The sequence below is a fragment of the Harmonia axyridis genome, chromosome X, assembly GCF_914767665.1.
Source record: "Harmonia axyridis chromosome X, icHarAxyr1.1, whole genome shotgun sequence".
Classification (NCBI taxonomy): Eukaryota; Metazoa; Arthropoda; class Insecta; order Coleoptera; family Coccinellidae; genus Harmonia; species Harmonia axyridis.
Window position 1 is genome coordinate 17,945,492 of NC_059508.1, and position 25,773 is coordinate 17,971,264.

The 25,773-nt window shown below is 33.8% G+C and overlaps 1 protein-coding gene across 1 annotated transcript in view; it reads right to left on the minus strand.

Annotated features, from left to right (window-relative positions):
* LOC123686192 (spectrin alpha chain-like) overlaps positions 1 to 25,773 on the minus strand; it is a 134,262-nt gene that overhangs the window by 55,283 nt on the left and 53,206 nt on the right. The window lies entirely within an intron of this gene.

Below are 25,773 nucleotides of genomic sequence, written 5' to 3' on the forward strand. Positions count from 1 at the left end.
TGAGGCCTAGCTTAGTTTGTTAACTTCGAACCTCAGTGTTTATTACTAAAATTGTAGAGGGATGAACACTAAATGCGATGAATTCTGTGAGAATACTTCGAATGCAGATTACGATATTATTGTGTTTGTGGTCATGTCACGATTAGCAAATGAACTCAATTCCATGATAGAACTTGTCACAAAGTACTTTTCGCACATCAGTTATGCGATACCACATACACCTTTCTGTGTGATGCAACCCCATTATATTATATTGTAGTGTATGGCTCGGTTTAATGTTGGCATGCAACTAATAACTTCTTGAGATTTATTATATATAATTATTTGATGTTACCTTTTTTCCTTGTATTGAGAATTTTGCGATCTGATTTTAGGATATGATATATAAATGAATAAATGAAGAAGGGCTACATGCAGCAACCAAACTTAGACTGAGGCACTTGCAATGGTCAAGGGAAAAAATAAAAGTTCTTTTAGCTACTCGAACATTGAGTAAAAGTGTCAGTGATGCTATAAAGATTTAAGGGAAGACTTAAACTACCCCGAATTTGAAGGTTCCTAAGGTAAACAGTAAATTTTTTCTAGAATTCATAAAAAAATGAAAATATACATATTTGGTCAACAATTGAATAATATCCCAATTTCACAAAGCCAGATAAAAACAGGCTTCAGGAGAATGTATATTGAGTATGTTATTGAAAAGAAATACTTGAAGTAAATTTCAACTTACAGGCACTCCCTAGATCACTCTGAATTATTTTTTGCGGTATCACGAGCAAGGGAGGTTATAATAATAACCCAACTGCCAGAAAACTTGAGGCATCTTACAAAAGGCTACTGATCCACAATGAAATATATCATCAAATACTGGCAATGCCATAAATTAAGATATGGTGACAATTTTAACTCGTGGGTCAGGAAAAAAAATCATTAACGAATCTGGAGAAAATTTGGAGGGAAAAGAAGAGTTTTTAGCAATCATGAAAAAAACCAGGGAAGACATAGAAAATTATAACTTCCATGCTAGCTCAGCATGGAATCCAACTATGTATGTTGAGGATGTTGTCGCTTATATTTCTGGTTTTGTCACCAGAGGTGTTCTTAAATGCATTAAATGAGCAAATATTTTAGTGGGCAATTTGTCTTTGTCTGCTCTACGGAGGAATGGTTATAGGTGTTTGCAGGGCTGCTGAAAAATATTTTATGTTCTATGACAAAACTACGGGTGTTTTAGAATCTTAAGTTAGAGATCCAATCACGCCTCTGATGACAAACACCATGAAAAATTTTCATTCGACAACATTTGAAGTATTTGGTAATCAACTGTATGATGATGATCCCCTGGAGGGTAATTGCATGGACCTTGTCAAACTCCTCCTCAAAAACTATTTTAAACTTCAGATTCATTATGAAACAGTCAAAAACTCATTCTCTTCAGGAATGAATAAATTTTTGTATATATATATTTATTTTATTTGTTTTTTAATTTTCATGTAAAAAAAATCACGTTTCCATTTGTGTGATTTTCTTTAAATGCCAGATTGAATTTTTAGAATTGTGAAAATATTGTTTCATTTGAGAATTTTGCAGAGGAATTAGAGGCTTATAATGTTGTTTTCCTTTATTTTTGCAGGTTTGTTATTGTATACTTATTGTTGCTTTTGTGAATAAATACCTCTATTTTTGCAGGTTTGTTATTGTATTCTTATTGTTGCTTTTGTGAATAAATACCTCTATTTTTGCAGAGAAGCTCAATTTAGTCTCAATTCAATCAAAATAGAACTTATTATAAAACAAAATTTTCTGCATCTACTCGTATTTTACCAATCATGGAAAAACTGAGATTTGATTTCGTTGTGAAACCTGCGGCAGATGAAAAATCAAATATTATATGTGTTACTTCAATAGCAACAGTCAATGGAAAGGTTTTTGGAGTACCAGATGAATATTAACCAGTAAATTTGCATCAGTACCTTATTAATACTCCAAATTAAGTAAAATAGAAAAAATCCTTAACAAAGAGATATCAAAGAAGATAAATATGGATAAACTCAACAGGAGATAAATCGAAAACGTATTTAGACGAAGAGAAAAATTTACAATTTGATGATGCTCAGTGCAAAGTTTGGAATAACTATTAGAGAAGTTAATTGACAGTAAGCCAGCATAATTATAATCACATAAATTAGGACAGATTGCAAATGACTTTTATGATTTACTGACAAAAATTTGAATGCAAACCAATGGATTGAAGATTTCAATAAATAATGTGATCGTTTTCAAATCAATGAGGACAAAAACAAAATTATAATTTTAAAATATTTTTTGCAATATTCCGGTGCAGATTGGTACAGTTGCATGATGATTATATATTCGATAGAATCAGAATCGAATAAATGGGAGAGAAATTTTTGTGGAACGTTCTCGAATAGAGGATGGTCACTGGCTAGGTATGCTTTAGCTTTCAAATATCAAGCAGGTTCTTTGCAATAAAAAAGCGAAAAATTATAGTTAGAAGTGAGAAAATCAATTGACACTGGAACACACATAGCATGTGGCCGGCCTAATTATGTTGTTGGCAAAATTGATAGGGAAACTCTACAAGGAACCGAAGATCTTCACAGTGCCGAAAGACCTAAACGGAATGAAGAAAAAAACCATGTCGAATCTGCGCAATCGAAAAAAAAGGGAAACTTTATCATCCTGAGAAAAATTGTTGGTACTACGAGGAAAATCACAGAGGAAATTTGAAGACTCTGAATAATACTGTATTGGAAATTGAACAAAATGAGATTAATCCGAAAAAACTGGATGTTCTACCATTAAAAAAGGTAAATTCACTATTGAATGACAAATTACCGCGTCTTCGAAAATTCCAGTAACGTAACATGGAATGAAGCGTGCAAAATCGTTGCAAGTTACTATTAGAAGTTTCTGGAATTTATGATTCAGGTTCGAATATTTTGTTGATTAATGCAAATTTATTAACGAAATAGCCGAAAAAATTTACTTGTGATATTCAAATAGTTAACTTGAAAACTATGTATAAATGGTGAAAAACGCGAGGTATAGTAACTCTCAAAATAAAAATTTATAATGAAGAAAGAATAATGGCTGTTTTTGTAGTAGACAATGAAGATTTTAAATATGATTTTTTAATTGGTTTGGATTGTATAAAAAATTTCTAATTAGTACAAAATGAAAACTTGAATATCACATAATTTGATTCAGCACAAAATAATATGAGCTCCAATAGAGTGTGCCGAAAAGGATAACCTTTTTGAAAATGATTCATTATTATTATTCTTCAGATTCTGATGAACAAGAAGAAGAAAATATAAAAAGACATGAGATAAATTTCAATGTATACACAGATAAATTTAAGATATTGGTGAAACGTTTAGATTAAGAAAAAAATCAGAAATAGAAGAATCAGAAGATGATAAAACTGAAGACACAATCACAAATATTGCTCCAAAATATCTTTTGGACGGTTTTCAGGTTAATATTCTACTTAGCGAATTAAAAACGAGATGAAGGAACCTGCGAATTCTAGGAAGAGATAGGAAAATATATTTTAAAAACACATTAAAATTACATGAATATGAATATAATACAAAATATTCGATTCACACATAAAGAAATATAAATTCAAAGAGGAAGACAGATTCTATGTAGGAAATGGATCTCGATTGAATAGGAAGAAATTGGAGGAATTGAAAATTGGCCCAATCGAAATTCAGAAGAAGATTTCCAGTTCAATCTATGACCTTGATACTGGAAAGAAAAGCTAAATAAAAAATCGCATAACAAGATTATCTGCAGTAGTTGTTAATGAATGAAAAATAATGTACATTATCAATTGCAAATTGTTCTCTCTCTGAAGGGGGAGAAAATCACCTTTCCATAAGTGTGATTTTTTCTAAATGTCAGATTGAATCTTTAGAATTGTCGAAATATTGTTTTATTTGAGAATTGTGCAGAGGAATTAGAGGCTTAAAATGTTGTTTCCCTCTATATTTGCAGGTCTGTTATTGTATTATTTTTGTTGCTTTTGTGGATAAATCCCTCTTTTTTGCAGAGAAACGCAATTAAGTCTCAATTCAATCAAAATAAAACTTATTATATCTATATTATTATTAAATCTTTTTTTATTTATTGCTGACCCCCAAACAAGTATTTCATTGCTGGTATCAGGGCCTTAATTCAACAATTTTGATTTAACCCCTTACGCTTGCATATAACAGTTAATTTTGAGTCATTAGTCATAATTTCTTCATTCATTGTTGAGTTAGATTTTAGTAATTTATTCTTCAATTTAGTCTGTATTCTTTTTAGATAGCAGATTTTTGTTCGTTGATAAACTCGAAGTGATATTTTGAACTCTGTAATTTATTGAACGGATAGATCTGCATGTTTCCTCAATAAGGGATCAGATATCTGAGAAGAAGTACTATAAATTAATTTTTTAGTATGGCCTTCTTATTCAAGCATCAAAAAGGAATTATTTTCTTTTGAATGTTTTCAACAAGCATATTCTAACTAATCATGTAATTATATTCAGCTACTTCTTTCAGCTTGTGTCTGTTCAGGTACAAATTCATATGAGTCATAATTGTTTTATAACCATGTAGATACTCTCTGCTATATTTATTGTCAATTTGTTGTTACATAACCACTTGTTGTAAAATATAAGGTCTAAATTTCAATAAATCAAATAATTTGACAACTTTGTGTCTAATCCTTCACAATAATGTATCTGTATGATATATTTAGTTTATTTTTGTCTTGGAATATATTCCAATTCTAAAAATGACAAATTTAATAATCAATCAAAAGAAAATTCAATATGACTACAACTGTACAAATTGAGTAAACGGTTAACAAACTGAACAACTGAATTAACATAAAGACAGATGTACGTTTCTGAATTTTTGTATTGAATAAAACAATTTTTCCTCATCAGTGCCTTATAGTTGAACGAAATTATTGAGTTTACAAACTCACCACGTGTATATCCACTTCACCAACATTGCAAGCAAGAAACTACAAACTAACTAAACGTACCAATTGCTCTAGCTTTATGTTAATTTAGTTGTTCAATTTGTTAACCGTTCACTCAATTTGTACAGTTTTAGTCATTTTGAATTTTCTTTTGGTTGATTATTAAATTTGTCATTTTCAGAATTGGAATATATTACAAGACAAAAAATAATATCATACAGATATATTATTGTGAAAGATTAGACACAAAGTTGTCAAATTATTTGATTTATATTAAATATCCTTCATCAAGAACACTCATTAAACTTTTATAATCTAAATTTCTAGTATTTTGGGAACACTGTCAGATAATACTACTATATAATTTTTGTGAACATTAAAATTCTTGAAATGTTCTTTAATTATTCAAATCTTTTTCAACTTTTTTCGAGAATTTCAAAGTTAAAGTCTTAGTTGGTGATCCTACACGTCTAACTGCTCACTCACGAACATTCGAAATAAATTAACAAATGTCAATTGAGACGATGGTATTGATAGTGCTCCAACAGATATGAAATCTAAATGAATTCCTTTCACTTCAAAGTATGAAGAAATTTTGAAGAAAATTTTCCATAGCATGACATCAAAATGAGGCATTCATCAAAGTACAAATTTGACCCTAAAATAAAACATCTGAATGCTCAGCTTGATGAACTTTTCACGATTTCCAAGGTCAATCCTAAAAATTTGAATGAATATAAGGCACTAGAGAGAAAATATGATTACACTATAACAGAATATAAACAAAAGTATTATGCTAACCAAATATACATCTCACAAATCAAAACAAAAAAACTCTAGCAAATTGTGATATCTATAACTAGAAGAAGTAAAATACACAACATCCATTGCCTTCTGGAGATCCAACGAAAATAGTCGAAGATTTCATTGAATTTTTCGCAAAATCGGCTTCAAATTTTGGTAACACTGAAACAGACGTCCTACTCTCTAATCTGAATCGCACAGAAAAATCATTTTACTTGTTTACCGTTACATTGTTTGTTAAATAACGAATGGAAGTCACCTTATCTATCGTATAACTTATTATATACTGAAAAACTAATCAATCACAAACTGAAAATATAATTAACTCATCATAATTATAATTCTTGTGCCAATAATTTAGGTATATTCCTGAGGATTTAACTAATCAAATAATTTGTGGTATTTTTCCAGTTCCAATTCCCAAATGACAACATGAATTCATGAAATCTGGGCTCAGCATTTTATAATTTTTATAAGAAAAATTATTGAACGAATGAAAATTGATGGATAAGTAGATAATGAATTAATGCTATTAACTTCTTTCAAATAATCTAATCCGTAATTCCCATAATATCTTCACTATCGCAGAAAATGATCAGTAAGAGGAACACAATTCTTCAAGTAGTCAACAATTATTCTGAAAAATGACTGACTGCTGAAATTTGCGATTCATTATCTAGAATGTTGTAATTTGAAAATGAATTGCAGAAATATTCATATATGAATAATGCGGAATTATATATTATCAGATTGAACTCCGCATTATCAGTTTCCGCTTGCGATTGCAAATTGGAGAATTATGACGAAATATTAACACATTTCTTAGTGAATTGAATACCAGAAAATTTATTATTATTGAAGATTTGGCAAAGGACTTCGAAAAACAAATTGAAAGCACCAGTTTCTGAAACGTTAGTTCAACTTCAGGCAATGCTTATAATCCAATCAAGTCAAACGGGTTACCAAAAATGATAAACGATTAGTATCTATGTAATATTTTGTTTTTGAATTTTTTTTCGATGGAGTTCAATAATTTTGTATCATTAGTCAAACCTTATGCTTAATATTCTTTTTTTTATTGATTGACATTAGGAAATTGACATAGTTATGCTCCTAGTAACTCATTTGTAATTATTTGAATGCGTACGTTGAAAATTTCATTCAAATTATCTACAATTTCGGAAATGATAAGTGACTTCCTGATGAAGGAGAAATGTGACTAAATATTCATGAAAATTTCATGCTGAAAGATTTCATATTTTACCTTCACTGCCATAGTGAAGGCGAGGTGTGGCCGATGTGGGAGTTGAAGTAATCAATAATTCAGATATTCGAAAGGACATAGTGAGAAAATTAAAAGAAATTTCGTGAATATCTCATGGGGATTACAACACTACGTCAAACGATAAATATAGTCATATTTACTAATGAATAAGCGAGTATCAATCTACAGGGTCTTTCACGAGGAACCTCACCCATATTTATACGGGAAACTACTGAACGTATTTTCATGAAATTCAGCACTTATCAGTATTTCACGATGCTGTTGAAATCTAAAATATTTTCGAGGAATGCGCACCTCCGGTTTTTCCGGAAATGACGTCAACTTCCGTTTTTCAAATTGGAACACCATTTTTTTATTGCAGAAATAGATTCCTTAGAAAATTTCAAGTTATTTTGATGTAAAATTTTTCAGTTTTGGTTGGAAAATTCTCTCTGAGCGGGAAAATTCGAAAAAAAAATCGAAAATAGAGCTCCGCTGAAACAGGAATAACTTCGAGGTTTTTCGATGGAAAATTTTCATTTTTGGGATTTTTCAAGATGTAAGATTGATGTATCCACTTTGAAAATCGAAATCGCGATTCATGATACAGGGGGTGAAAATATCGCTTTCATAAATAGGGATGACAAAATCGTGAAAAATCAATTTTTTCAAATTAGAACACCATTTTTTTATGGCAGATATTGAATCTACGTTAAAAAATAATGTGAGTGTATGCATCACACCCTTGCCCTAAAGTGGATATTTTCTGAGTTATTCACAAAAAACTATTTTCGTCTTGAATTTTCAGCTATTTCTTTTCCCTTCACGCCAAAAAGATGAAATTTTCAGGAACTGTTACTTAAACCATGTTTTAGATTTTACTACCCTAATATGCAAGAGAAAAAAGTAACAGGTTGTTCCTAAATAGATGGCGAATTTTGATTCGAATTTGTATCGGAAACCTCTTTATTTCAATTAATCGGCCATCGGTTTTCTCTCCAGTGATAAATAAAAAATTCGTTATGAACCATATGCAAAAACTTACCATGTATTACGTTTTTTTTTTTTAATGATAGATATCATTAATTACATCTGCCAAATTCCTCTTTATTCAGTAGCATTTTGTGTTTACTATTAATTTGGTGATAATTCGTATTAAGTAATAAAATCGATCACTATGCCTAATTTTACCAATGAAGATTATTTAAATCTCATTCTACTTCATGGAGAATGTAATAAAGTTGTAGATAGAACGATTCGACTGTTCATTGAGAGGTTTCCTGACCGACCCAGATTAGTTGAAATAAAGAGGTTTCCGATACAAATTCGAATCAAAATTCGCCATCTATTTAGGAACAACCTGTAACTTTTTTCTCTTGCATATTAGGGTAGTAAAATCTAAAACATGGTTTAAGTAACAGTTCCTGAAAATTTCATCTTTTTGGCGTGAAGGGAAAAGAAATAGCTGAAAATTCAAGACGAAAAACAGTTTTTTGTGAATAACTCAGAAAATATCGACTTTAGGGCGAGGGTGTGATGCATACACTCACATTATTTTTTAACGTAGATTCAATATCTGCCATAAAAAAATGGGGTTCTAGTTCGAAAAAATTGATTTTTCACGATTTTGTCATCCTTAACTTTGAAAGCGATATTTTCACCCCCTGTATCATGAATCGCGATTTCAATTTTAAAAGTGGATACATCAATCTTACATCTTGAAAAATCCCAAAAATGAAAATTTTCTATCCAAAAACCTCAAAGTTATTCTTGTTTCAGCGGAGCTCTATTTTCGATTTTTTTTTCGAATTTTCCCGCTCAGAGAGAATTTTTCAACCAAAACTGAAAAATTTTACATCAAAATAACTTGAAATTTTTTAAGGAATCTATTTCTGCAATAAAAAAATGGTGTTCTAATTTGAAAAACGGAAGTTGACGTCATTTCCGGAAAAACCGGAGGTGCTTATGCCTCGAAAATATTTTAGATTTCATCAGCATCGTGAAATACTGATAAGTGCTGAATTTCATGAAAATACGTTCAGTAGTTTCCCGTATAAATATGGGTGAGGTTCCTCGTGAAAGACCCTGTATATACATATTCAAGGCGTAATTTATATCTCTCCACGAAAATCATCTGGTCTGATGCACTTCATGGTTACGAATCTACAAGGACAGTAATTCAGACATTCAGCAAAAAATCCATAATGTAATTATATCGCTCGTTTAAAACTACAACGTGTCACAATGGCATAACTCGGTTTTGAGTTATTACCACCATTTTATTCACCGTACTCGAATCTATTTAGTGCAAAAACGTGGTATAATTTAAGCCAATACTGACAAAAGTGTGAGGAAAAGAGAGGGCATGTCACGTTGTAGCGCTGTCTCGTTCGGCAGCTAAGCTTATTTCCACACCGCGCCACCTCAGTGCGACAGTGCAGTGCACATGAGCAGTTGCTCGAGATTTAAGACAACAACGTGTCACGACCTGCATGACACCTTTTTGTAGTAAAGGTAAGTTATTTTATTACTTATTTATTTTATTCTATAATGTGTTACACTTTTTATGTCGCATTTTAGCATTAATAGAATAATTGATCGTACTTGTTCATCACTTTAATAACACGTTGTTACTTTGAAAATGACGAAAATAAAATTGGTTAGTGTTAGCATGTCACGTTGTATGTAATTAACTTTTATACTTATTTAAATTCACACAGCGTTTATAACAGGATGTCGCGGTACATCTTTGAAATGTTGTTATTGAATGAAGAAATTCATCATCTTGTCACATTGTTTATAATAATATTTTACTAATAAAGCTTTTTTTTTCTTTCAAGATGGGGTCACGATCAAGAAGAATATTAGAAATGGCGAACGAAAATTATCATCAAGATGAGGAAACTCTAGCAAAGCGTCGGCGTAGTAATTCTTCTAGCAGCTCCAGCTCACCTAGAAGCTCAGGTGAGGAATCTTTCATCGAATATAGCGACGATTCCGTTAGAGACCCGAATTTCACTGTCAACAAAGTAATAGAAGAAAGTTCAGATGATGAAGAAGCTTACACCTTGACAACTCTGACTACAGTACCTCTAAACGAATTATCACAAGACTTAATAGATAGTGCAGGCATAGAAAATTGTGTTTCCAGTTATATAGACCAACTCATAGGTACATCTGAGGATCCTATTATTGCGGATTTAATATGCGATCAGGAAGAAAATAAAAACACACCACAGGATGACGCTCGTGAAGACGCCGTGGCCAAGAATATTGAAATTAAAACAAATGAAATTACTCCGACAAAGAAGGGGAAGAAGAAACAAAGACGAGAAGAAAAGTGGAAGAAAAATATCGCGAAAGAACTAAGAAACACCGGTAAATCCTACACTTCCATCAGGACTGAGAAAGTTGTGCCAGAACGTCAAATGAAGGAGCCTTGCAAAGATAACTGTTCATTTAAATGTCAAATCAACTTTACCATAGAACAGCGAAAACAATTAAATGAAGATTACTGGAATTTGGGTAGTATTGAAAAACAATGGACGTTTCTTGCCAACTCTACCGAAGTTATCGTTCCCAAAGTTCGATGTGTGAAAATAGACTCTGAGGGTAACCAGATTCCATCCAAGCGTGAACATGTCAATGCATACTTTTTTATGTCATCAGGTAAAAAAATTAGAGTGTGTAAGTTATTTTTTAAAAATACATTGGCCATCAACAACCGTCCTATAGAGACAGCCCTGAAGAAAAAAAATAACAACACAAATATTGCTACAATGAAGGATAAGCGTGGATCCCATGGAAAGCAACCAAAAATTAATGAGGATTTGAAGGCTGGCGTATTATCCTTTATTAACGCTATACCTAAAATAGAATCGCATTACACCCGAGCTAATACGACCAAACAGTACATTGATGGTAGCAAATCGGTAGCTGATCTGCATAGAGATTACGTTGAACTATGTAAATCTAATAATGCTCCTTACACGAGTTATGCCATTTTCTATCGCATTTTCAATCAGGACTTTAATATATCGTTCTTTACGCCCAAAAAGGACCTTTGTGATACTTGCGAAGCTTACAAAAATAGCTCCGATGAAGAAAAAATACTTATGAAGGAATCCTATGATACACACATTCGAGAGAAACAACTTTCCCGAATCGAAAAGGAAAATGACAAGAAGAAAACTGATACAGTGGTTGCTGTTTATGATCTGCAGGCCGTATTTCAATGCCCGAAAGGAGAAATATCCGTATTTTATTATAAATCTAAATTAAATGTTCTGAACCTAACAATCTATGACATACAGCAAAACCTGGTTGAAAGCTTTGTTTGGGACGAATCCAATGCGAATAGAGGAGTGAATGAAATAGGAACTTGTGTCTTTAACTATCTACAAAAGGTTTGCGGAGCTGGTAAGGATTTAGACATCATTTTTTATTCAGATAATTGCCCTGGCCAGCAAAAAAATAAATTCATGGTCGCTATGTACTTATTTGCGGTACAAAAATTTCCAAACTTAAAATCTATCACACATAAGTTTCTCATTAAAGGGCACACACAGAATGAAGGTGATTCTGCACATTCACAAATTGAAAGGCAGGTGAAAAGACAATTGAGAAGTGGACCCATGTACACTCCAGATGCCTTTATAGGTGCAATAAAAGCTTCTAGAAAGAAAAGCTCTCCTATTCACGTTACAGAAATATGTTATTCAGATATTTATGATTGGAAGGATGTCTGTAGTCAAATGAGTTTGGCTATCAACAAAGATGAGAACAACAAGTCTGTTAAATTGGCAGGTCTTAAAGTTATCATGGTTCAAAAGTCTGAACCACGAGCTATTTATTTCAAAACATCGTATGAAGAAACAGAATTTCAGAAAGCGGTTGTGATAAGAAGGAAGAAGGATATAGACGTAGAGGTTAAAAGGGCTTATACTAATAAGCCGGGATTGACTGACAGCAAAAAAAGAGACCTTTTAGATTTGGTTAACAAGAAAATGATACCGTCGTATTATAGGACATTTTTCGAAGCACTTTAATTCGTTTATAGAAATTTTAATTTTGTTATTATTTTTGGGAGTTTGAAAATTTGAGATTTAGATATCTAATCTTTATGCTAAGTACTTAATAAAATAGGAATTGATGCAAGACAACATCATGCATATTTTCAAAATAAGATTACCTACCTACTTCTAAAGTTAATTTTGACACTGATACTGTGATAAAGAGAAGTGAGATTAATATTAGTGCCTAGTTCTGTTCCTCAAAAAAGGTTGATTGTGATATTTCTTTTTCCTAGATCTGTTATAAATTCTTAAATAGTAAATATACCTAAGTTATTATGGTTGTTGTAAAAGAAGTACCTACCTAATTATAAGTATAAACTATGTACCGAAGCTGCCTTTATAAACATGTTTTATAATTAAGTAAGTGTTATAAAAATAGTTAACGTTACCCTAAGTCAAGCAACTTGTGATACTTTAGCAGTACATTTCGATTGAAACCTTTGTTTTGTTACAAATTTTGTTGTATACGATATTATCTATATTTCTTTAATTCATAATACCAGTTCAAATTATAATTATTAGAAGTAAGATTGTCTAGACTGATAATTAAGGTTTCAATTCAGGTACAAAAAACGCTATTTACTTATTTTTGTTATATCTGTTTGCTTAAGACTGATTATAAAACTTGTAAGTTCCACTTCAAAAATAATGTTTTTTTTTTCAATAAATACTCTTATTATAATTTCAACACAGTGTTATTATTCTGTACCACATTCTGAAATATCTTTATTTTATTACCTACAACGTGATATACCCCTATGTCAGTCAGTATGTTCATTATTTTCATAGGAAGAACGTGACATGAAGGGACTTTTTTGTTTAAACTATAGTTTCATAAAAAATATATGCATAAATCAATGAAATTTTCGCTGACATTGATAGTTCATTAGTGAAATTTGAAATGGGAATAAAAATCTTTTTTGTTGCTATCTTACTTTAAAAGTTATAAGAATATAAAAGTTTCAAAGTCATTTTCTCAAAATTCCAGTTTTTCGTTGTGCCACGTTGTAGTTTTAAATGAGCGATATATTTGATCAAAAGGAACAGCGAACTATCTTTTTGATAGCCAGAGAAACATAAAAAAATACTTACAATATAAAATACATCACACATAAAAAAATACATAAATAATTTGTTGAAATTGCGTTAATTTTATGAATAAAACCAGATTCAGGAATTCCCTTCATTTGTTCTATCTGTTATGTTTGAAATCTAAACGTCGGGTGTGTTTTGTCGCATTTGAATTTCGGTTGATTTTTTTCATCGATTCTCAGAGCAGTATCCCTAAAAAACATCGAATGTGTAAACAAGCTGAAGTCTCCACACATGTTGGGTTTGAAAAATTGGGAAACTCACTCCATCCAAGCCTCTTTATCGGATATTACTTCGAAAAATTAGGAAACCGCATCTTTTTCCTTCAATCGCTTATTCATTAATTAATTCTTCTGTAACGGAGAACCATATTTTCGTATTCTTCTTCAATCGATACGATGTCGAAAATACTGTCGCTGGTGAATATTTTGTCGGCTTCTTTTTCCAAATCTGATTTTAAAATACTATTATCGTTATAAATTTCTGGGGAATACTTACAAAGAAAGATGAAACCAGTCGATCCAGAACTGTCGATTGGAGCTGAAGACGTCCGAAACTGAAGACCCCGTTCATTTTCAACGGATAAAATTCCGAACTGTCTGAAATTCAGGACTGTCGTTTAGATTGGAAGATCTCGCTCTAAACTGAAGATCTCAACCTGACGATCGCTGAGAGAAAACTGACGATCTGAAAACCGACAATTTGGATCGACAGGTCACGTATTAGGTATATTGATTTCGATTTTTCATACTAGTTCCATGAAGAAAGTGAAGATTGAAATAATGATTTCTCATCAGTACAACATTGATATTGACTTAAAAAATTTAAATTTTTATCCAATGGGCTGCTATATCTTCCTCAATGACCTCATGTTCTCCTAAGAAGTTCTTTACAGCATTCAGGCATTTCCCTATGTCCTGATTTATCAAAAGGGTCACAATATCGCCCATCCAAAAGTTGATATATTTGATGCCCATTATATGATCAAATTGTTTAGAAACTTCCTTGAGTTTTTCATTCTTTTCCTTGGTCTTTTCTTGAAGGTAATTCCACTGACTAGAAATATTCCCTAAGCGTTCGCGAACTGCTTGCTTCAACTTTTCAGATTCGTTATATATTAAATGACGACCATTTCTCAAAACTTCCATAACGCGTCTAGTGTTAGATTCAATTTCAGCACATCGAAATGTTAGTCGATTTGTGTCTGTCTGCATCATAAAGTTATTCTTGATTCAACATGTCAGCTTACGAGCCAAGATCTCGTTATTTGTGAGAGGTTTTAATTTTCTGCTTTCATATGAATAAATCTGCGGGAGAGGCTCATCGAATGCTCTAAAATACCTATGGTGAGGCCGCGAGGTATGGCGAAAGAACATGCCGAGAGTGGTTTCAACCTTTCAAAAACGGGAATTTTGACGTCGAAGATCAGCATGGCGGTGAAGGAGAGAAGGTTTGCGAAGATGCAGAATTGGAAGCATTAACATTAAGGTATAAACAGACCGACGCGAAACTGCAGGAGCGAGACGGGAACGAAACTTTTGCGAGATTGAAATGAACGGCGGGATTTGAAGGAATGCATATTGGTACGAATAGAACGCATGTGAATTGCAGTGTTTTCTCGCAGTTCGCACAGTAGTTTTATCTTATTATTATCGCGTTTGTGTGTATGCTATGAAATCTGTCCACTACCGCATCTAACGCATAGCACCCGTTCCCGTTTCCGCTCCCGCAGTTCGCGTCGGTCTGTTCGTACCTTTATTTGATCAAGACTCGTGTCAAACGCAACAAGAATTGGCAGGATCATTGAAAATGACGCAAAAAGCCATTATGAAACGCCTGAAAGTCATGATTCAGAAACAAGGAAATTAGGTGCCGTACGAAGTGGAGCCGAGAGATGTTGAACGGCGTTTGTTTGCTTGTGAATAGCTGCTTGCAAGACAAATACGGAAGGCATTTCTTTGTCGCTTTGTGACTAGAGACGAAAGAATGGGTTCATTACGATAATCCCAAGGTCATAAATTCATGGAGATATCCCGGCTATACTTCCCCGTCGACGGCTGAACCGAATACTCACGGTTAAAATGTCATGCTCATGTTTTGGTGGGACCAGCTCGGCGTAGTGTATTATGAGTTAAAACTGACTGAAACAATCACAAGCAACCGTTATCGGACGCAATTAATGCGTTTGAGTCGAGTATTGAAATACATACGCAATACAATGACAGACATCATAAAATGTATGACAATGCTCGATCTCATGTTGCGAAAGTGATCAAGACATACTTGGAAACGATGAAATGGGAATTCCTACCCCGCCGTATTCTCCAAACGTTGCTCTCTCGGATTATCACTTGTTCCGATCAGTGGCACACGGCCTGGCTGACCAGCACCGGTCTTATGAAGACGTAAAAAATTGAATCGATTCGTGGATCGCTTCAAAAGATGACCAGTTTTTCAACGCGTTTTTCGTACGCTGCCCGAGAGGTGGGAGAAAGTAGTGGCCAGCGATGAACAATACTTTGGATCATAATTGTATAACCAGTTTTTTCACAATAAAGCCTCGAATTAAAAAAAAACGACGGAAGCAGAGTTGTACGCCTGTGTGGAATCGGTTCATCAATTCTGGGGGCTTGAAATCAATAACTCAAGGGTTTTTGAAAGTAAATTACCTGGTTTTATTTGATTGAGTATTTCATGTTGTTACTGAACATCTATTCGAGTAACCTGATGCTTCCACAATTTGGATTTAATGTTAACCGTATCTCTGTTATTTTCTTGAGTTGGAGTTTCTCGTCAATCCAATATTCAATTCCGTCCGCTTCTAGGGAAAATCGTTGTTGAGTTTGAGCTTCCTTTAAATGCAAACGTTTCTTTGAATGACAGGTTCTCGTATTTTCCCAACGAGCAGATATATTTGTATTTCTCAAATACTCCTTCTATATCATTATAACCAGAATATAACAGTTTACGCATGTCTTGTTCCATAACTATGAATTCTATTTCTTATAAATTAGAGAAGCAATTCAATTTTCATTCGTTACAAATAATGATATTTGGAATTATTTTATTTCTTTGAAATTATCATTTATAAGGAACTTATTAATCAATCCATGACAAGTTCCATTTCGATAGATTTGGAAGTTTCTTTAAATCATCAGGAAAACAAAATTTGTAACGGTCATATTTACAGACTCCTAGTTCTGTTCATTAACGAAAAATATTACTTGTTCAATAAACGAGCGCTCAAAAATATTTGTAGTAAAATGGTATATTGTGCAACAAGTGGGGAAAGTCCAACATTCTCCACATGTTGCACACTATACTTTTCCTACAACTGCACAAATTTCAATAATTCAAATAATGGATTTGATTCGAATCAAAATGGCCTTCGTTGACAGTAAGTGCTAATTTATTGCGTTTCCATAGAAACGACTCAAGAGCCCAATTTCATTGGTCTACCAAGCGAGGTGTGGGCAAAGTGTCGTGAGAAATAAGTATGAGAAATTGAGTAAGCTATGAAGAATACTCTACTTTTCATAGCAGTTGTAGGACAACATATTAAAATTACTTTCGTTTTCAATATAATCAGGATTCTAGACGATTTTTTTCACAGTGGTCCTCACATTGAATCTATTAGTGAAAGGGAACTAAAAATTGGAATTAAAGGTTTTTTTCTTTGATAGACTCACTTTCTTGTTTAGGGATTCTTTCATTTTTTTGTGCATCGTGATGAGTGTATCATTGTCATCAGAAGTGTTCAAAAGTGCTTCCTTATCAACCAACCAATATTCCAAATTTTCACATTGTCGAAGAAACGAATTTATTACAAGATTTTTCTGAACCAATTCATATTTGGAATTCAATTGTTCTAACAGCTCGCAGTATTGATTTAATATATATAGTTTGACTTAGACATCGTTGTCGACTTTTTCATTGTAATTGATGAGAGTTTCCCCATACGATCTCCTGTAAATTAATTCATATATGTTATTAATAAAAAAATAAGATTTCAAGGAATGTTGCACGCTTGTTCAATCCTGTATTGAGGAGCTTTTCTGTTGGAATTTTATATAAAACCGTTATTATAATTACTTATTTAACTTGTTGAATGAAACACCAGAAAGTTCGAATGTAACAAGTAAAACGTCCAATTTTTAATCGCTCCTAGATTATTTTGAATTAATGACGTTTCGAACAAACACAACCAGTGAAACATTTCAATCAAGTATCATCAAAAAATTTATGCACCATTATTGGTGTTGCATTTGTTTTGTCTTATGATATACATAGTTGAATTTTTCAGTTTTTTGATTTTGTTGAAGGCATCGACTGCTACGGTCATTAGCCTCCAACCTAATGCCCGCTACTTACGAGGCGTTTGCTCGAGACTTTGGAAAGCCAGGCAACCAAGAGATTCCAGTCGGGCAGTCAAGTTCATTCTCTGATTTACAGTCGTGCGGCCGTGTCTCGAGGTGCCCGACTGTAAAGGCGGCCACTCACGATGCGCCCATGTTCGAGTGTTCGGATAATTTTACAGTCGGGCAGCTCGAAACACGACCGCACGACTGTAAATCAGAGAATGAACTTGACTGCCCTACTGCAATCTCTTGGACGCCTGCTTCCAAACGCTCGAAAAAACGCTTCGTGAGTGGCGGGTTTAAAATGATCCGAACGCTCGAACATGGGTGCCTCGTGAGTGGCCGCCTTAACCATCAACAGACATGTACAACATCCAGGATTCGAACCTGGTATCTTTGGCACTATAGTCGACCTTTCAGTCCAGTCTGAATTTTAGATATAACTCCATCGATGAATGACACATCGTTAAATGTCTTGCCGCCTAGGTACCTCAAGAAATAAACAGTCTATGTATGGAAATGAGATGAATATTTTCCTGTATTTCTACTGCAATATATTTGATAGAAAAATCTTTGTTTGTTACTCTCTGCTTTATGTGGAATGAGACAAAATAGAAATATCTCAATTCATCGATTATCTATTTTTTATTATTAATTATAGTTATTCCAAAACTGAATCAATAGTCCGTATTACCCCCTCTTCTTTCAATCAACTGCCAAATACAGCTAGGCATCCCACGAATCAAGTATTAAATGAAATTTCCAGGCATATCTCAATACCTGAAGTTGTTGGCTAGCTCATTCTCTGGATATTGTTTTTTTTAATGATATTTTGAGCCTTTCTTGTAAGGCGTTATCATCCTGATGAATAAAATTAGCCTCAAATTCGTTGCGCAGATAAAAAACGATTTGTTCAATAATGTTTTCTGCCATTGTTCCTTCAACTATAATAAGAGGGCTACGGCGACCGAATATTAAACACCTCTGCACATTATCGATCCGCCTCGAAAAGGTACAACTTCCCGAGCGAAATTGCGTCGCTCTAGTCTGCCTGGACCTTTCCAAACCCTTTCTCGTCGACTATCACTTTATAAACCGAATCGTGACTCGTCCGATGAAAGTACGTTACGGCATGGTGGCAAAAGCCAGTTTCGGTGGTGTTCTGCCAATTGCCGACAGGTAGCTCTATGTCCGGGTGATAACCTAAATACTCTTAAAGGTTTTCTTGCCCTCAAATTTGAGGAATGCAACCATCTCCTTATGGTACTGGTTGAGACCACCCGTCTATAGCTCCTCAAAAAATGACTTCGAACTGTTACAGATTCCGTTAGATTCCTTCGAGTAAAATTTGCGATACAATATAATACGGTTTCCTTGCAGGCGTTGATCTGGGTCATCCAGGCATTGGTCTCCAGGTAACGCTACCAGTTCCAGGAAAAGAGCCACTATGCGCCTTCTGAAATCCGTGAAAAATTTCGCAATCTGGTGGTTCAATAAAGCTTATTCCCGGGCACTATACTTGCCGGTCAAAATGAGAAATTGGATGTCCTGGCATTTTTCACGGAATATTCTCAATATAACAACTCTCGTTATTCGCTGACAACTTATTAACTTCGAATACATCTATATATTCTCCCGACCAAGGAACATTTTTGTTGATTGTTTTCATTTAAGTGATAAAGAAGTGCAGTTTCCACATACAAAAATTGTCATGTTATATTCAACAAGTTGAGAATTGATAGGAGGGGTCAAGACTTTTGACTATGTGAGTATATCTACATACAAAATTCCAGTGGAATCTGATGAATAGATTCTGATTAATTGGATGTTGACGGAACGACTTATTTTTCAAAAATCCATACAATAAAGACGATTATTATTTTTATTATTATGAATACTTGATAAAATTTGCTCCAAAATTCGTTTCCGAATTTATTTTTTCAATAATTACGAAAACAGAATCAAAAGGTCCTAAATCCATAGCCATCAAATGAATTTTGCCTATTATTGGGATGAGATTTTGGGTCTATATATAGGGTGAGTCAATGCTGAATAGTGCTTGATCGGTCGATAACTCCTGTAAATTTGGGGCTAGGAGAATGATTCAATTTTTGTCAGAATCGACAGCACTCAGCGCATAGAAAAGTGGAGAAACACGTTACCACCCTATCTTTTTCAGTGGGAATGCCTAATTTTCATATCGTGCTCATAATCTCCACGAAATTCTGATTTCGAGAAACCCCACTTGTCATCATTTATCTGTTGTACTTTTTGACGTAGATCACTTTTTTTAAAAAATTTCATGGTTGCTATGGCAATTTATTTCAGATATCCATAAAATGCCATAGAACTTATTACATTATGATAATTTGACAATCAGCACCGACTATACAGTACTGTTCACCGCGATGGCCTATTAGGCATTTATTGAAAACTAATCATAATTTTGTGCTGAAAATTTGCATGTTGGGATGTGAGACAATAATCTTTCTCTCTAAAATATTTTAGATCTCTACAAATTCTGGTTATACAGGAAACAGACTACTACTTTCTATACTACACGTAGTATATTATTGCATCATTAGGTAGCTTATTTGATGAAAATTTCAGTAATATGATTTACCTTGGGTATAGACTCAATGGTTCGTGAGTTAAATGGATCATTGTGAAAAAATGGTGACGACAAAGACATATATTCTTTTCGAATATTTCTGCAGAAAAAGTTTTTTCAAAATACCCCTTTTCATTTTCGATTCTACAAATACGTAGAATTATAAGACTGTTCGCAGTTTGCTCCAAAAATGTACGTAGTGTTTATCAGAAGACCTTGAACTTTGAGAACTCTAATTCATCAAAACTAAAGATTTCTTAATTAAAACCTTTAATCTTCATTATTTCAGTTGATTCTACGTATAAAAAGAGTGACTTGGTGGAAATTTCCACTAGCGGTTAGTGAAAACGATATTCTCAAAATTTATTATTGTAAATTTATAAACCTAAATATCATTATATTTAAATATCAGATATCATTAATATGAAAAAAAATTAAAAACTCAATTTTAACTCCGTATTAGTAGAAAACATCTGTCTCAGTTTATCTTCAAGCAGGGGCAGTAATTTTTATGTTTTTGTTAATATCCCTATGAGCTTTATTTTCATTTCTGTAAGGTCTGACTGAAAATCATTGAATTTTTTTTGCATAATTCCAACAACCTCTACACTTTCACCGATATGGCCTACCGGGACATATGCTCCTTTCTCTGAAATATTATGTTACTTACAAGAGAGCAATGATTTTTTAAGTTCAAAGCTACACTTTACTATAAAATTCCTTACCTTTTATCCAAGAAGATATTTCTGAAGATTCCTGTATAAGAGAAAATGTTCTGACTGTCCGCCAATTTTTTTCTACGTATTTCTGTTAATTCTATCAGCTCACTGTACTGCTTTTCCAATTCAATCTGTCTGCTCAAAATCGGACAGATGGAATTTTTTTCTCTAGGGTTGATTTTAGATAAACACTTCTTAGGTACATGTCCATCTTTCTCAACCTTACACAAAATCTGAAACGAGATGTTTTCTGGATCGGTATTCGTTTGGGGTTTCTCAACTAAATTGTACCTCATGAGAAGAGTTAACTAAGGTGAGGCAATCTTCTGCCATAATGGTGAGTTTTTTTTGGTTTCTTGATATATAATTTTCCACAACAACAACTGTTTGTCGCTCATAGGTGACAGTCACTTTTAGCTCCAAAAACATAAAAGATCAGTTAATTTTGATTTCGAAAGTTTTTTATTGGAAATAATAAATACACTGCAAATTTTTGACAACTTTTTAATTATTTCTTCCTTTAACTCAAAATATCTTGATACATCAAAGAAGCATACAGTGTGGTCCAACGAGAATTCAGCACTTCGATTTTCCGACTGAAAATGTGGAAAATCGCTAGGACCCGTCAATTTCTGATTCGAGGGAAATAACTTTTTCGTTTTTTCATTTCCCAAAATTTCAAATCCGTAATGGCGGTGAACACAAGCTCTTGATTTTGAATAGGAATGATAATTTAAAGATCCTATCGAGTACTATCAGACCCTAAAATTTTGTTTCAAGATATCTATGGATAACGAAAATTGGAATGGCGTATTCCGTAGAAGGAAGGATGGAAATGATATTTTTTTTAGAAATAACGTCTCTGCGCGAAAAACAGCGGCTTTATGCAACAAACGACATCCTGGAAAAATGTATCCACTGCTTACGTTGTGCAACTGGTTGCTAAACTTGACGCTACTGGTTCAGTCGGAAACAAAAAGAGGGTGCTCTTTCTCTTTCATGCACCCTCTTTTTGTTTCCGACTGAACCAGTAGCGTCAAGTTTAGCAACCAGTTGCAGAACGTAAGCAGTGGATACATTTTTCCAGGATGTGGCTCTCTTAGATCATGTTGCGATGGATCCGACCTTGAGTACTAGGAAATTGTCCGATGTATCTGGTGTTTCACGAACAACAATCATGAGAATTTCACATAAACTCCATCCTTATAAGATACGATTGGTTCAGGAACTGAAAGAGGATGATCCCGATCGCCGACTCCAGTTCTGAGAAGTGGTCAGTGAAACGGTAATCAAAACTACATGTTCGATATCTGTTTTTCGGACGAGTGTTCATTAAAATTTACCATAACGGCATTGTAAACCGGCATGACTGTCGCTATTGATCAGATGAAAATCTAAGATTTTTTCATGAGGAGCATTACCAGCGTCACCAAAGATTAAATGTTTGGGCAGATATTTATAGAAATCACCTATTAGGACTTTTTTTTATACGCGGTAATCTCACTGGCCAAATTTATTTAGATCTATTGAAAAACGCTTTTTATCCAGCCATCGTGCAAGCATTGGAGAACGCAGAAGACCGTCAACCGATCATTTTCCAACGAGATGGCGAACCACCCCATTTCGTTCAACCGGTGCGTCAGTTCTTAGATGATTATTCTCCTCAAGCCGGGATTGGAAGAAAGGGACATATTAAGTGGCCACCCAGATCACCTGATCTGGCTCCACTGAACTTTTTTCTATGGAATAACCTAAAATCAAAGATTTACACTACACAGTATCACTGGATGATATGCAAACTCGGATCATTAATGAATGCGAACACATTACATCAGCAATTTTGAGTAACGAACGTGAACGCTTTCAGCAAAACTTACATTACTGCATGGAAAAGATTGGTGTCCATTTTCAGCATTTAATAACCTAATCACAATAGTCACATATATCGTAAAAAGAGTCGATCTACCCTACAAGTATCTGCTTGTTTCTTCAATTCTTCGATTTTTTGACCGAATGCTTTCAAATTAGGGATGTGTCGTTCACGAACGAACGAATCAAAAGACGCGGGTCTTCAGAACGAATGGTTCGATCGGGTCGTCTCTCTGAAAATGATTCGTTCGTTCGAACCGATCCGAATGAGCCAAACTTTCACATTCAGTTCATTCAATCTGAGGATCTTTTAGGACCCAAAGATCCATAAAATGGTTCGTTATCCGAGCCTAGGTATATGGGTTTCGGTTTGGACTGACCTTAAAGGAACATAATTGTGGTAGTAATAAAAAACATCCATTTCGCAAATGGATCATCGGCTCGGCACTTGGCACCCGGTTTTGAAGAAAGATGATAGATAGTAAAAGAAACTGGGCTCTGTAATTGCACTCTCTTAGATGCACCTATTATTATTTCTTGAAAATGTTGTGGAATTTTTTTAACTATCTATTCAAACCTAACTTTGTAAAGTTGATCAAAATGAATATTTTTCGGGAACAAAATATATTGATTAGGATTAATATCAGTTTACGGGATTTCAGATCTTCTGTATTTATTTGGTTGGAATAGATACAGATAATGATCATTAGGTAGTTTTCGTTAAAATTAATAATTCAGGACCTCGTGAATTTAGTGTTCTGTACAATGTAAATTCATGATTAACTTCTACTTCTTCATTAGTCATTCAAATATTCCAAAATCATCAATTTGAACGAGGAATATATATTTGATTTTGAAATTTTTTCGAGGGGTCCATAATCATCTCATGAACCAGATATCAATTAATTATATCCTGTCATCTCAGTAACTTATAACTTTATGATAATGGATAATCTCCTTTATATTTATGATTATGTCTCAAAAAATCATTATCTCAAATTCACGATCCGATTAAAAACATACCGACTAACAAATACAAAGCTGATAATAACTTAACATTCTTTAAAAAGAAAAAAAAACAAAGAACGAAAGAACCAGATCTAAGGATCTTTGAATCATGCGCAAATCGTACATGATTCGATCTGAGCTAGTGAACCATTGGGTCAATTGAACGGGTCTTTTGAACCGGGTCGTCTCAGCCATGGATCTGGTTCGACCCGGTTCGTCGAAATTGAACGAACCACACATCCCTATTTCAAATCATCGATTAAGACTTCGTGTCTTCTTAACTGTTACATATTGTATCCATAGCAACGGCGATTGCGCATATGTGATATGTGCCGATGTGCAGTTGTAACAGAGTTCAGTTGAGTAATAAACGTGTAGTGAACTTCATTCCGAATTGAATGACCCTATTTATATCAAATTATATAAATATTTCAATTGAATATCGACAGATATTTAACAAGTGGCGACGAGGATATTGGAAATTGAAATTTATCGAGATTCTCGATAAACTAATCAACAATGTCGACTTCAGATCAGCCATCTGAACATGTGGTCGGTCATTTACGTGAGTTCGATGTTAATTCAAATGACTGGACAATTTTTCGTCCTCGATTGACGAATTATTTCGAGGCGAATAATATCAAAGATGTCTCTAGAAGGAGGGCTATATTTTTAAACTCCCTGTCGGAGGATTCCTATAGATTGGTATTCAACCTATGTATCCCAAAGACACCGGAAAAACTAGCTAATGAAGAACTAGTGAAGCTATTTGATGGACATTTCGGCGGGCAGAGAAGTACCTATATTCGGTGAAAGAAGAAAATTTTATGAAGCACAAAGTGAACCTCATGAAACTATCAAAGATTGGGCAGCGAGAGTCAGATCTTTGGCCGTCCATTGTGATTTTGGTGAAGAACTTAAAATTTGTCTTCGTGATCGTTTCATAACGGGCCTACCTAGTGGACAAATAAGGGATCGTCTGTTTGAATCAGACAATTTGTTGACATTTGCTGAAGCAGTCAAGATAGCGGAAAGCAGAGAAGCGGCAGTAGGAAATCCGGAAAATCACCGCCATTTTCGCTCAAGAAAGAAGCCCAGTAAATGTTTCAAGTACGCAGCCGTAGTCAGGTGAAACCAGCAAATCAAAAAGAAGCCAGTGGGTCACGTGCGGTTTGCTGCGCTGTTTGTGGTAGTAACAATCACGAAGCTTATAAGTGTCAATTTCGCGAGTGTTTGTGCCACATCTGTGGTAAACAAGGGCATTTAGCTCCAATGTGTTATTCCAAGAAGAATAACAATTCTTTTTCGAATTCCAATTCAAATAATTGGAGAAATAGAAAGTCTGGTAACAAATTTAAAAATTGTAATAATTTTATTGAAAAATTGAATTCTGAAGAATTATATTCAATGAGTCACCTTAGAGAAATTGATAAGGTTAATCCAATTTCTGTTCAACTTCAAATTTTAGGTAGAACATTTTCGTTTCAATTAGATACTGGAGCTGCAGTTTCCGCAGTCTCTGATACATTTTATTTTGATCATTTTCTTAATTTTGAATTGGTTAAAACTAGTACCATTCTTTCTCTTTATACTGGTCAAAAATTTAAGCCAATGGGCTGTATCATTCTTCCTGTAAACTTTAGAGGAGTAGATTCTAGATTGACCATTTATGTAATTGAGAATGGAGGCCCACCAATTTTAGGAAGGAATTTTTTGAATGCATTTGATATAGTATTTGATAGTTTATTTCACTTCAGCACTGAATTTTCTCCAAAAGCTGTACATCTTTTTGATGAGTATCCTGAATAATTTTCTTCTGGCTTGGGAACCTTCAATAAGGGTAAAGCTAAGTTATTACTGAAAAACCCAGAGTCGGTACATCCAAAATTCTTCAAGGCTCGTGCAGTGCCTTATGCTTTACGAGGTCAGGTAGAAAAGGAAATTAATAGATTGCTGAAGTGAAATATTA